We start from the raw sequence: 13146 nt of genomic DNA, 5'->3' as shown, positions 1-13146 counted from the left end.
GTATTATAGATATATAAGAAACCATATAAGATGATTGAAAACTTCTATGTGAAACGGATATTAACTAAAGCAATAAACAGAACGAAAAACAGAGTCAGAGAAAGAAAGCTCTTATTCACTTCTCTGTTTTTCACTTCTTTTTTGCAAGCCTACACCATACACTATATATACATATATAGCCAGCGGCGGAAGCAGGGCTAGGGTTGCGCCCCTCCAAATTTTTTTAATACCCTCTAAAAAATTGTTATTTTGTAAATAAACCCCTCTTAATCTTGGCCCCCAAAAAGTTTTTCAAAATTAATTTTTTACTTTTTAGAAATTGTCATCTTCTAAATAAACCCTACTCGAGTCCCAAAACTCGTGAAATTTTTTAATTTACCTCCCCAAAAATTTTTAGAACACTTTTTTGTTGGCCTTGATTATATTGAGTTTGGAAATAAGTGCAACTAATATTATTTAAAATTTCATAGAATAACTTTTTTTTAATAGAATAACTTTTTAGCCAAGTCCATCTCCTAAAACCTATGTAGCACCGACATAGAGGTGGATACGACACAGATACGTTGGCATGTCAAATTCAAAAAAAAGTAAGACACAAGTACGATGTGGACAAGACTACATATAAATATAAATTTTTATTTTTATACATATATTCCGTAATAATATTACTTCTATAAAATTTTAATTTATTTATAATTCCTATATTAAGAATTGTTTCAAAATGAATTAGAAAATGAAATTATGTCATTATTGTAATGATTTTTATATCATATATATTATATCTCACTACTTTGTGAAGATAGTATTTATATTAATTTCAAGATTACTAGGTAAACTTGTGTTAAAAATGTTCGGTGAGTGTCGACGAAGTGTTAGGAAAGTGTCGGCTAAGTATCCGAAATAATAAAATTAATTTTTATTTATGAACACGCATATAAATAGTGTCCAAAAAGTGTCAATGCCTAACACGTGTAGAAGTGTCCGTGCTTCCTAACCTAAAACAAAGGTACTTATAATTATTATAGGGCTACAACTTGGGTGGGCTAACCCAGCCCAACCCAAGCCCAACCTGAAAATTTAAAATTTGGACTTTAAGTTCACAAATCGGATTCATGTTCGGATTGAGTTTTGTCAAAACCCAAACATATTCGGGTTGAGCTCGGGCTCAATCCGAACCCAAAATAAAAATAATAATAAAAAAAATTCATATTTTTTCCTCCTTTCTCTTTCCTCTCTCTTCTTTCTCTTTCTCTCTCTACCGCTGTCCCACATAAACTCATTTTTTTTTTTTTTCTCCTTTCTCTCTCCTCTCTCTTCTTTCTCTTTCTCTTTCTCTCTCTACCGCCGTCCCATGTAAACTGAAAGATCTGGGTTCTGATTTTTTGAAGATCAGGGTTCATATATTTGAGATTTTTTTCTCCTTTCTCTCCTCTCTTCTTTCTCTCTCTTCTTTCTCTTTCTCTCTCTACTGCTGTCCCATGTAAACTGAAACTAAAACTGAAAGATTTGGCTCATGTTTATTTTTTGAAGTTATGGGAAATTGAAAGATCTGGGTTTTGATTTTTTGAATAATCTGAAGTTTAATTTTTGAAGTTCTAAGAAATTGAAAGATCTGGTTTTGACTTTTTGAACAATCTGAAATGATATGCCGATTTGGGTTTTTGAACTTTTGATACTTGCATACAGATGGGTTTTGAAATATATGTGTTTTGAAGTTCTAACTCTCGTAGATTTTGTAGTTTGCACAGAGAGAGAGAGAGAGAGCAAAGATGGAGGCGATTGGGGAGGCTAAAATGATTTGCCCTAAAAATAATATTATATATATATATATATATAATTTGTTTTTTAATACTAAAAATATAATCAGATATATATATATATATTTCAAAAAATAAAAAATTTTAAAAATCTCAACCCATCAACCCGACCCAACTCGTCCGAAAATATTCGAACTGGGTTATGACCATAATCCATATCGGGTACAATTTAGTTTGGCCTAATCCAATCCGGTTCGGGTTAAGGTTAGGTTGGGACGGGACTGGGTTAGGCCAACCCAACTTACAGCCCTAATTATTACTACACATTTATGTTTGTCCATGTATACACATTTATAATATTAATTATACATTTCTATACGATATTTAATAAAGATACACCAACTTTCTTTGAATAATTTTTTTTCCTGATAAATGTTCCTCTCGCTCTAGCTCTTGCCTTCTTATTCATCTTTGTCTTCATCATCTATTCTTCCAGATCTTTAAAATAAATAAATAAAATCTAAAGAGCAAATCAAAGAAATATTGAAACAAACAAAAATTAATATACACAATAGAAAATCAAAACAAGACCTGGTCTGATCTTCAAGGTCTTAATCCTCATACGCACATACTTAAATTCATATTCATATCATCTTCTGCACCTTGCCTATATTCTCCTCCTCTCTTCACACGCAATAAAAATGAAAGACTCAAAATTGATACAATTTTCTCATAAACTAATGCTGAAATTTAATGAACTCAAAATCATAAATCTGAAAACAAAACACAAAATCAAAAAGTGAAGCACAAAATCATAGGGCAAGGGGAAAAAATAAAAAACCAAAATGAAAGATTGAGAGTGAGAAACATCATACGTCAATCAATCTGGTGTGATTCTTGAGAACACCTGAACGTATATGGAACCAACCTGCAATAGCAATAAATATCATACCACGAAAATCAAAAAATAAATTTTCAACACTTGCAAATCACGAGAAGACGTGATCAAATATTGATTTAGAGAAGAGTGTGGGAGAGATATAAGGGAATCGATTAGATTGAGAGGAGGAGATAGATAATGGAGATACAAAATTAGGGGTACACAAAAACCCATAGAATCGTTAGTTGGTTTGCTCCGATGCCTATATCATTAATTTCAATTTTTTTAAACCGTCAAGTTTCCGGAATCATTAACTGTGTAAACTTCAAGAGATGCCACTGTACTTTACCTTATCATATATTATTATCACTAATATAGTATATTAATATTAATTTAGTAATATGTCTCACTAGTATAGTACAGAGTATTATCACTAATATTGTATAGTAAATTAGTAAATTAGTAATTTATTATTGACAAGGACCTTATCACTAATATTGTAATATGTTTCACTAATACACTCCCTCATTCTCAATTTAAATATCGGCATTAGAAATTGCGACACACTTAAATTGGGACAACACTTAAATTGAGCCGTGAGACGAGGGAGTAGTATAGTAATATAGTCCTGTCAAAGTGACGAACTTTATCTCTCTCGCGTGCTCTGACACAAGGGATGGGACTTAATAGCCCCAGCTGTCCCAAATTGAAACTTCAATTTCAATCTTCAATATACTAATGGCAATGCATGATTTTGCAGTATTGCTCATCTCTCTATATAGCCCCCCCCCCCCCCCCCCCCCCCCCCCCCCCACCCCGAACCAGTCCAAAGAATCAAAATGGCCGAGGGACAAAGGCTGCCATAGAACCCACACCTCCATCGTGGCAGCGGGTTTGATCGTCATAGACTGCGCCTTTGCTACCATAGGGAAGGGCATCATTGTCTCATGCTCCAACAGCAAGGCCGAATCCAGCTCTGAAATACTGATGGCGATGGAGAAGGCCATCGACGACAGCTTCAACATCATGTTGATGTCTCTCAGTGGCGGGATGTCAGATTACAGCCGCAACAACGTCAAAATCAGTGCCTTCGCCGCCATGGAGAAGGTGAATGTGGTGTAAAACTTGATATTATTTTCAATTAAAAACCACTTGCAATAGCATGAGTCCTTGTAGAATACAGTTACGTAAAAGTTGTCGAACCACGAGGATTGAGAAGTTTATGGCCATTAAATTTGCAAGATTGATTTCGGTTTGATTCGAGAATGGTTGAATGTTAATTGTTAATTAATCTATATTGCTTTGAATTAAATACAATAATTGAAATCAAATGAGTAAGTTGCAAATGGAGAGATTCATAGGGAATTGACTTTGCACGATGTGTCTTTTCTAAGTATGATATATCAAAATTCTTGCCTTGTATGCCATGTATGTGTATAACTTGTCATTTCCATTGTTACTATAAAGATAATCATGGTTCAAACATAATAAAATTCTTTCTAAAACAAGAAGATGGTTTTATCATGAAAGATTATAAACATCAAATTCCAATACAAGACAAAGATTGCTTGCTATATCAAAGTTATACAACATAGCTATGTTTTTACATTATTTTTTTTCCCAAAATACAAACAAATCAAAACACATTTACTTGGACATGACTACACCAACTCCTTAGGAAGAAGTTTATTAGATAAAAACATTCATTTACTCTAGAAAATAAAATAAAATATTTAATAAAATGAATATTTAGCCATCTCCGTGTGTCCTTCTATTTAGAGATTTGACACGTCCGACGCATGGATACATACCCGTGTCCGACGCATGTATACATACCCGAGTCCATGTAACATAGGTGCACAAGTTAGTTCACCGCTATACATAATTAGTGGACATCATAATTATATATAATACTCCCCCTAAGGAAAAAAAAGTATAATATTCTCGTGTATCTGAAAATGATATTGCATGGGTTAAAACTAGGGCTGCAACTAGGGTGGGCCCAACCCGAAATAACCCGAGCCCAGCGCGAAATTTTGTGAGCTTGGGCAATGTTTTTCTACTTTTGGTTTGGGCCTGGATTATATATTTTGAGCCCGAATTCAATTCGGGGTGGGCTTGGGTTGTTATGGATGAAGCTCGAAACCCAACCCGAGCCCGAAAATATTATATATATTTATAATTATACTTAAATTATAGAGTGTAGTAGTTAAGTTGGTAATGTGCTTGAGATTTATGCTTAAGGTTTCAGTTTCAAATCATGGATGAATCATCAATTGATTAATTTTTTACACACAAATTCTTCTTAGGTCGGCTTAGTGCGGGCTCGGGCTGGACAAATTAAGTATGGGCTGGGCTTAAGATGGGCTTGGGCTGAAGATTTTTTATATGGGCCTAACCCGAGATGAGTGTCAAACTCGCCCAACCCGCTTCAGTTACCGCCTTAGTTAAAACTGCATTATTAAAAGCGAAGAGTATAATATACTAATACCTTTTCAATTTAGTGCTCCCCTTATCTGTTTAGTTGTTGTACTACCTAAAAGACTTTCTGATTAACTTCTTGTATTACCTCAAAGATTTTTGATCAACTGCTCTTCTCATAAATATAGTTATTTCATTTCTGGTAACTAGTATATGCATTGTGCATAGTTCTCTCCACATAAATATAGTTATTTCATTTCTGGTAACTAGTATATGCATTATGCATAGTGGTGAACTAACTTATGCAGTGTATAAGTGGTGGACATAAGTGGTGTATTATCTTTTGTGGCCCATGTGGGTGATGATTCCTTTGGTGTCTTTGCTATTTTGGGATCAGATTTTGGGGTTTTGGACCCAGCCAATTAATGAGCTGATATAATTTTTGTTGTTGGAATCTGTGGCTAATTCTCTCCCACATAAAGAAAGAAACACATATCTCTCTAAATCTTGACATCTCTTGGGCTGGTCGAGTCGGGTTGACGAGTTGAGTTTTAAAATTTATTTATAATTTTTTTTTTCTTGGAAATTTATATATATTATACAGATATGTATATATTATATATATATATATATATATATATATTATTAAAAAACAAAAAAGTTTTAGGGCAAATCATTTCAGCCTTAATCTTGTCTCCAGGTCTCTCTCTCTCACTCTTGCCTCCAGGTCTCTCTCTCTGTGCAACTACAAAATCTACAAGAATCAGAAGCCTCCAATCTCATTCTCAACTCTCTCTCTCTCTCTGCAATTGCAAACTACAAAATCGACAAGAATCAGAAGTTAAAAGCCCATATATTTTAGATTTGTCTGCAAGAATCAAAAGTTCAAAACCCATATATTTTAGATCATTTTAGAATGTTCAAAAAATCAAAACCCATATCTTTCAATTTCCATCGCCCGCTGTTCCAATTCGGGTTCGCCGGTCGCAAGCTTCAGCCACGGTCTCTCAACTCTCAAGCTTCCGTGCCCCCCTCCCCCCCTCTCTACAATTGCTAACTTGTATGTATGGGTTTTGTTTTAATTTTTGAAAGTGACAACAGCGGCGGTGGATCAACGGTGGAGGGACGGCGGCAGAGAGAGAGAGAAGAGAAAGAAGCGAGAGGAGAGACAAAAGAGGAGAAAAAAAATATATATATATATATATTATTTCAGGTTGTGGGTTGGGTTCGGGTTGAACCCAAGTTCAAGCCGAATATGTTTGAGTTTTGACAAAACCTAACCTAACCGAACATGAACCCGATTTGTGAATTGTATGTCCAAATTTCAAATTTTTTGAGTTGAGGTTGGGCTGGGTTAGCCCGCTCAAATTGCAGCCCCACTTGTTATTGATGTATGACCAAACATACAAAACACACAAACCAAACACTTAACTCTAATGGTCAAAACAAAAAAGGAACCACCTACACCTGCCAGAAATCACCCTCACAAAACCCAGATCGAAACAAACCCACAAAACCCGATTATCCAATACCCAAATTCATCACCTCACCACAACAACCTTCGCCGGAAAATTAAACCTTGAATCCTCTTGCCGTCATCGCATGATAGTCATCGTTTTTGTTGAGGTCTGAGTGGAGGTTGTGGAGAGATCAGATTACCGAAGCTACCGTTGATTCGGGCGACGGTGGGCGAATCCGGATCGGACCTCAGCGTTGGAGCTGAGGAAAGCGTCGGCGGCTTGGACGGCGGTTCTTCGCCGTAGGGCCGCCGGTGCGTAGGGAGAGAAAGAGAGCGGAGAGTGAGGGAGGGAAAGGGTTAGGGCCGTGATTGGGATCGGAGCTGTTGTCGCCGATCGGTTAGAGAGAGAAAGGGTTAGATCCGTGATTGAGATCGGAGCGGTAGCTGATCGGTTAGAGAGAGGAGAAAAACAAAACAAAACAAAATTCAGCATATATATCTACATATTTAATTTTGCACTCTTACCTTCTTCATGCTCTTGTTGTTCAGCTCTTACTCTTGTCTAGATTTCTTTTATATTTATAAAATGTTATCAGCACGAATCTTGCTAACTGAAACGAATTTTTTTTTTTTTCCATTCTCCAGAGAAGATTTCGTTAAACCACCTAGATAAGATGATTGAAAACTGAAAGGGGATATTTAACTAAAGCAATAAACAAAAGGATAAACAGAGTCGGAGAAAGAAATCTTTTAGTCACTTCTCTGTTTTGCACTTTCTTTGCTAGCCCACAGCACCTATATATATCGCCAGCGGCGGAACCAGAGCGGGCTAGGGTTGCCCCTCCAAATTTTTTTAATGCCCTCTAAAAAATTGTTATTTTGTAAATAAACCCCTCTTGGCCAAAATTTTTTCAAAATTAATTTTTTTCTTTTTAGAAAGAGCTTTGCTAGCAACAGTTGACATATTCTTGCCCACAATAGACAATTTTAATTGGCCCACGTAAAAATGGACACACGGGGTTATTTTAAGATACATACTTTGAAAAAAGAGTTTTGACTTATTAAACCGCTTATTGCCTTTTTCCCTTCCTTTTAACTAGTCACTACACTCTCCTTTTTTTCTCATCCGATAAAACCAACCTTAGCCTTTTTCCCTTCCTTTTAACTGGTCACTGCATTTTCCTTTTTTTTTTATCATCTGATAAAAACAACCTTGAAGAAGACCATCATCACCAAACTCAGTCCAATAGAATTACAGTAACAATGGATATTATGAATTCCAATAGAATTCCAGTTCTCCTTCATTTAACCGGTCATTGCACTTTCTTTTTTTCCTCATTATCACCAAACTCAATCCAATAGAATTTTATTTTATTTATTTATTTATTTTTTTTCTCATCATCACCAAACTCAGTCCGATAGAATTACAGTAACAAATGATATTATGAATTCCAATAAAATTACAGTAGCACATTAGTGCATTTTTTCCTTCCTTTAACACGTCATTGTACCTTCTGTTTTTTTTCCCCTCATCATCACCAAACTCAGTTCAATAGAATTACAATAACAATCGCCATTAAGAATTCCAATAGAATTACAGTAACAATTGACATTAAGAATTCCAATAGAATTACAGTAGCACATCAAGTAAACCTATTGACAATAAAGTGTAAATTAAACATTCATCAAGTAAAACTTGTCTACATCAATTTCCAAAAGAAAAAAGAAAAAGAAAAAAAGAGCTTTGCTAGTAAATAAAATCCCATCACATCTCAAAATATTACTCCGTACATGAACAAAATAAACATGCCAAAAAAAAAGAGCTTTACAACATCATTATAATTAAATGTAAATAAAATCCCATCACTTCTCAAAATATTACTCCATACATGAACAAAATAAACATGCCTCTTCATGAACTAATCATAGCTATTCCTCAACAAGAACCTACTTCTTCATAAACCTGAAAATTTCAAATTATCAAAAATCAAACATCATTTTTCATCTCTTTCATTAATATACAACAATATTTTTATGCTATGTAAGTAAAGATGCATCTTGTGTATTTCAAAAGGAAACTATAATATTTAATGCATGACAAACCTCCACTTCCAAAGGTTTTCTCTTCCTCAACAAAACCTGCTTTTTTATAAACCTGAAATTTTAAAATTATCAAAAATCAAGCATCATTTTTCATTTCTTTCATTAATATACAACACTATTTTTTATGTTATGCAAGTAAGATGCATCTTGTGTATTTCAAAAGGAAATTATAATATTTAATGCGTGACCAACCTCCATTTCCAAAGGTTTTCTCTTCCTCAACAAAAACCTGTTTTTTCATAAACCTGAAATTTTTAAATTATCAAAAATCAAACATGATTTTTCATCTCTTTCATTAATATACAAGACTATTTTTTATGCTATGTAAGTAAGATGCATCTTTTGTATTTCAAAAGGAAATTATAACATTCAATGCATGACAAACCTCACTTTCGAAGGTGTTCTCTTGGGCACTTTCACAGGCTTTTGAACCTAAAAGTACAAGTACTAATAATTAATAAGTAAGAAATATACCATCAAATGAAATACATATGCAATATAATTAAAACTATAACCTGTTTTGCTTTGCCTTTGCATCTTCTTTACTCATTTTCTCAATCCCATTTTTAATCCTTTTAGGAGCTCCTTTTGTAGTTGACACTTGTGGGTCGAGAACTGCGATGTCAGGTATCACATTATTATCAACATTCTCTTTATCAAGATTATGAGAACTACAATGATCTTTTAAGTCCAAAAGAGAACTATTGACCATTGCACATTTTTTGACAGCTTCCTTTAGTGCATCATATGCAATGTTAAAACTCTCAATGCATGTTGACCCCTCCTCACTCAATTTGGTGGCTTCTTCAAGTAACTCATTAAAACGTTACTTCTTCGAACGAATATCTTTTGGAATGTGTCATGTGGTATTAACACATTTTGCATCTTTAGTCCATCTCTTTAAGATGTATTGAGTTCGGATGTTAAAAACACCAAATGATTGTAGTACCGCCAACACATATCTACAAAGAAACCCATTGTACTCAAACAAACAACATAAACAAAAAATTTCTTCCTTGCTTGCATCCCATTCTACCATGAAGTCTTCATTTTTTTCAAAATCTTGAACTTTTAAACTCTTAATTGTACCATCTTCCAATGTTTTTTTAGGATAACATCCAAATGCTCCTAAAACCTCAGATTAAAATTTCTTGAAGACTTTATGTGTGTAAATTGTTGACATTTGTTTCTCAAAAGGTGAGGGAGACTTAAGAACAGCTTCTTTGTATAATGTATCAAAATTAGCATAAGCCGCCTTTTCTTCTCTATCTTGTAAAGTCACCATATATTGTTCAACAAACTCCTTCAATGAAGTTTTTTTGCTCACATATTTATCAAAAAATGAGTTCATACTTTCAGATCTTTGAGTTGTAGACATTCCAACAAAAAATGTACCTCTCATGTAAATTGGAACCCAATGTTTACGATCCTCAAATAAAGCTTCAAGCCATTCATTCTCCGTAAGTTCAAATTGTTTAACCATATTCCTCCATTTCATCTCAAAGTCTTCTTCAGTCCATACATTACAATTACATCTATTGAATATCCCCATAAAATTTTCATGTTTTCTTATTATATGACCAAGTTTTTCTGGAATCTATCTCAATATATGCCACAAAAAAAACCGGTGTGCATTGGGGAATACCTTTGAAATGGCTGATTTCATAGCCTTGTCTTGGTCAGTTAAAATAGCATTTGGAGATTTTCCACCCATTGCTCTAATAAAAGTTTTCATTAGCCAAATAAATGTAGACGTAGTCTCATCAGCAAGTAATGCACATCCAAGAAGTGTGGATTGGAAGTGATTATTCACACCAACAAATGGAGCGAATGGCATTTTGTATTTGTTTGTGATATATGTAGTATCAAACGAAACAACATCTCCAAAAATCTTGTAATCTTCTCGTCCTTTTGCATTAACCCAAAAAACGTTTCTTAAACATTGTTCTTCATCCAAATCCAATGCATAAAAAAAATTAACATTTTTTTCTTGCATATGCATGAAATGTTCCAACATCGCTTGAACATCCCCTGATGCTAAATCCAAACGTCTTTGCTTATCAAAATGGTTCCGAATGTCTTTTTCTAAAAATCTAATGTTCTCATATCCACCATTTTGTTTGGCCATTACAGCAAAAATCTTACTTGTCTTCACCCCAACTGCATGTAAAGTATCCATGCTGTGCTTGATGGAAGGAGATATGTTTCTATGACACGGCAAATAATGTGTATGACTAGGAAAAAGTTGATGATTATGTTCTTTGATGAACTGATGAATAAACAATTTTCCATCTTTTCTTCTTTTTACATGTAAAATTACCTTACAATCAATCTTCAAACAAGATCATTGATTAAGTGCAGCTGACTCTCGTTTAAACCCATACCTTGAGCAAACAAATTTTACATCAATGAATTATCCATTTGCCCCTTTTCCCATTGACCGCCGACTAGCTTTTATCAAGGCACCAAACCCGACATTCTTTGCGTACTCTTGGTAAAATGAATATGCTTCTTCGTGTGAATTAAATTCCATACCATTATAAGGTGCCAATTCTTTTTCCCTTCTGTCATGTTTTTTTACCATGTATCATATTTTCAGTTGCACTTAAAACATTCTCATTAATACATTCTTCATAGGCTATATTCAAATCAATATTTGGATCCATGATTACCTAATATAACAGAAAAAGAACCCTTCAAATTATGTAATTACGTTAGTTTTAGCCCTTTTTTATTTTTTATTTTTTTTTAACTACAAAAACAACATGAAATTTACGTTTGAAAAAAACTAATGAGTACAGAACAAAAAAAAATAAAATAAAACATACCTCTGAACAAATTCATGGGAAGCCGATGGAAAGACTGAGACGTCCACAAATGAAGATTAACTAAACCAGAGACTTTCAGTATGCCTCGGAATTTGCTGAATCAGATCGGATGAGTGGCTGAGTCGACTCAGTGAGCCGGCATGGCACGAGTGGTGGTTCATTGGATTGAGCGGCAAAAAATGGATGATTGAACGGATTTGCTTTCAGTAGTGGACTGAGTTTGGTAATGATCGTTTTCTTCAAGGTTGTTTTTATCAGATGAGAAAAAAAAAGGAAAGTGCAGTGACCGGTTAAAGAGAAGGGAAAAAGGCAATAAGCGGTTCAATAAGTCAAAACTCTTTTTCCAAAGTGTGTGTCTTAAAACAAGATAATTAAAGAATAAAAAATAAAAAATAACCCCATGTGCCCATTCTTACGTGGGCCAATTAAAATTGTCGACTGTTGGCAACAGTCGAATATGTCGACTGTTGCTAGCAAAGCTCTTTTAGAAATTGTCATCTTCTAAATGAACCCTACTTGAGTCCCAAAACTTATGAAATTTTTTAATTTATCTTCCCCAAAAATTTTTAGAACATTTTTTTGTTGGCCTTAATTAAATTTAGTTTGGAAATAAGTGCAACTTATATTTTTAGGCAAATTACATATAATAGCCACAAGGTTTTCATTTCATTTCGTGCACCTAGATAGAAGTATGCGCAAATTAACAACAAAGTGACTTTTGGAGATGAATGTAAATTTACCTATATGTCCTTAATGCACATAACCATTATTTATAAAAATAAAAAAAATCTAGAAGGGAGTTGGTGAGTGTAACTTATTGTTTTACCCCTCCTTATATATTCCCCTCATTGACTAGTTGACTTTTGGAGATGAATGTAAATTTACCTATATGTCCTTAATGCACATAACCATTATTTATAAAAAAAAAAAAATCTGGAAGGGAGTTGGTGAGTGTAACTTATTGTTTTGCCCTCCTTGTATATTCCCCTCATTATTTTTGATTTATTTGTCATTTTAGGATTTCAATAAATCATATTTACCCTATTTTTTTACCAATCGTGTTTATTTTTCATATATCGATTGATCATTTTAGAGTTTACATCTAATATTTGAAGGGGGTTTATATCTTGAATGTTTTGTTTACTGTTTATAAATCTTTGTTTCATTTTTTATTTTTATTTTATATATATATATTTTGGGTACCAATTGTCATCATACTTGTAGTTTGTTTGTTTTTTTTTTTTTTTTTTTATTTTATTTTATTTTTAATCACTGTTTTATGGAGATAATTTTGGGGTTTTTTTATAAAAAAAAAAATTGTGTTTTCTATTTGTCATGATTGTAAATATATAATTTTTGTTTTTTTGTTTAGATCCGAGTTGGGTTACTATAATATTTTTGTAGGGTTTTATTATTATTATTATTACAATTGAAATGTAATATCTGAATGTTAAACTTGTGTTCTGACATGTTATATAGGGTTTTGCTAATGATTTTTTTTTTTTTTTTTTAATAATGCACATGTGAAAAATTCAATATAAAAGGGTACTTCAAAAAATAATTATAATATGGTGAGAGAGCCCTAACTGCTACTAAAAGATATAATAATAAACTTTAAAAGCAGAAGGGTACTTTTGTCCTTTTGGAATGATGTGATTTTAATTCAACTAATGGGCAATTTGGTCTTCTCACAATAGT

The 13146-nt window shown here is 33.4% G+C and overlaps 1 pseudogene; it reads right to left on the bottom strand.

Annotated features, from left to right (window-relative positions):
* Positions 1 to 8472: 8472 nt before the first annotated feature.
* Positions 8473 to 11153, bottom strand: LOC132296319 (protein FAR-RED IMPAIRED RESPONSE 1-like; annotated as a pseudogene).
* Between the last annotated feature and the right edge of the window lie 1993 nt (positions 11154 to 13146).

Source organism: Cornus florida, unplaced genomic scaffold, assembly GCF_030987335.1.
Source record: "Cornus florida cultivar Cherokee Brave unplaced genomic scaffold, ASM3098733v1 CherokeeBrave_3.0.0_Hap2_Chr02, whole genome shotgun sequence".
NCBI classification, from domain to species: domain Eukaryota; kingdom Viridiplantae; phylum Streptophyta; class Magnoliopsida; order Cornales; family Cornaceae; genus Cornus; species Cornus florida.
The sequence above is the reverse complement of the archived record's forward strand: the minus strand, read 5'-3'. Positions and strand labels throughout refer to the sequence as shown.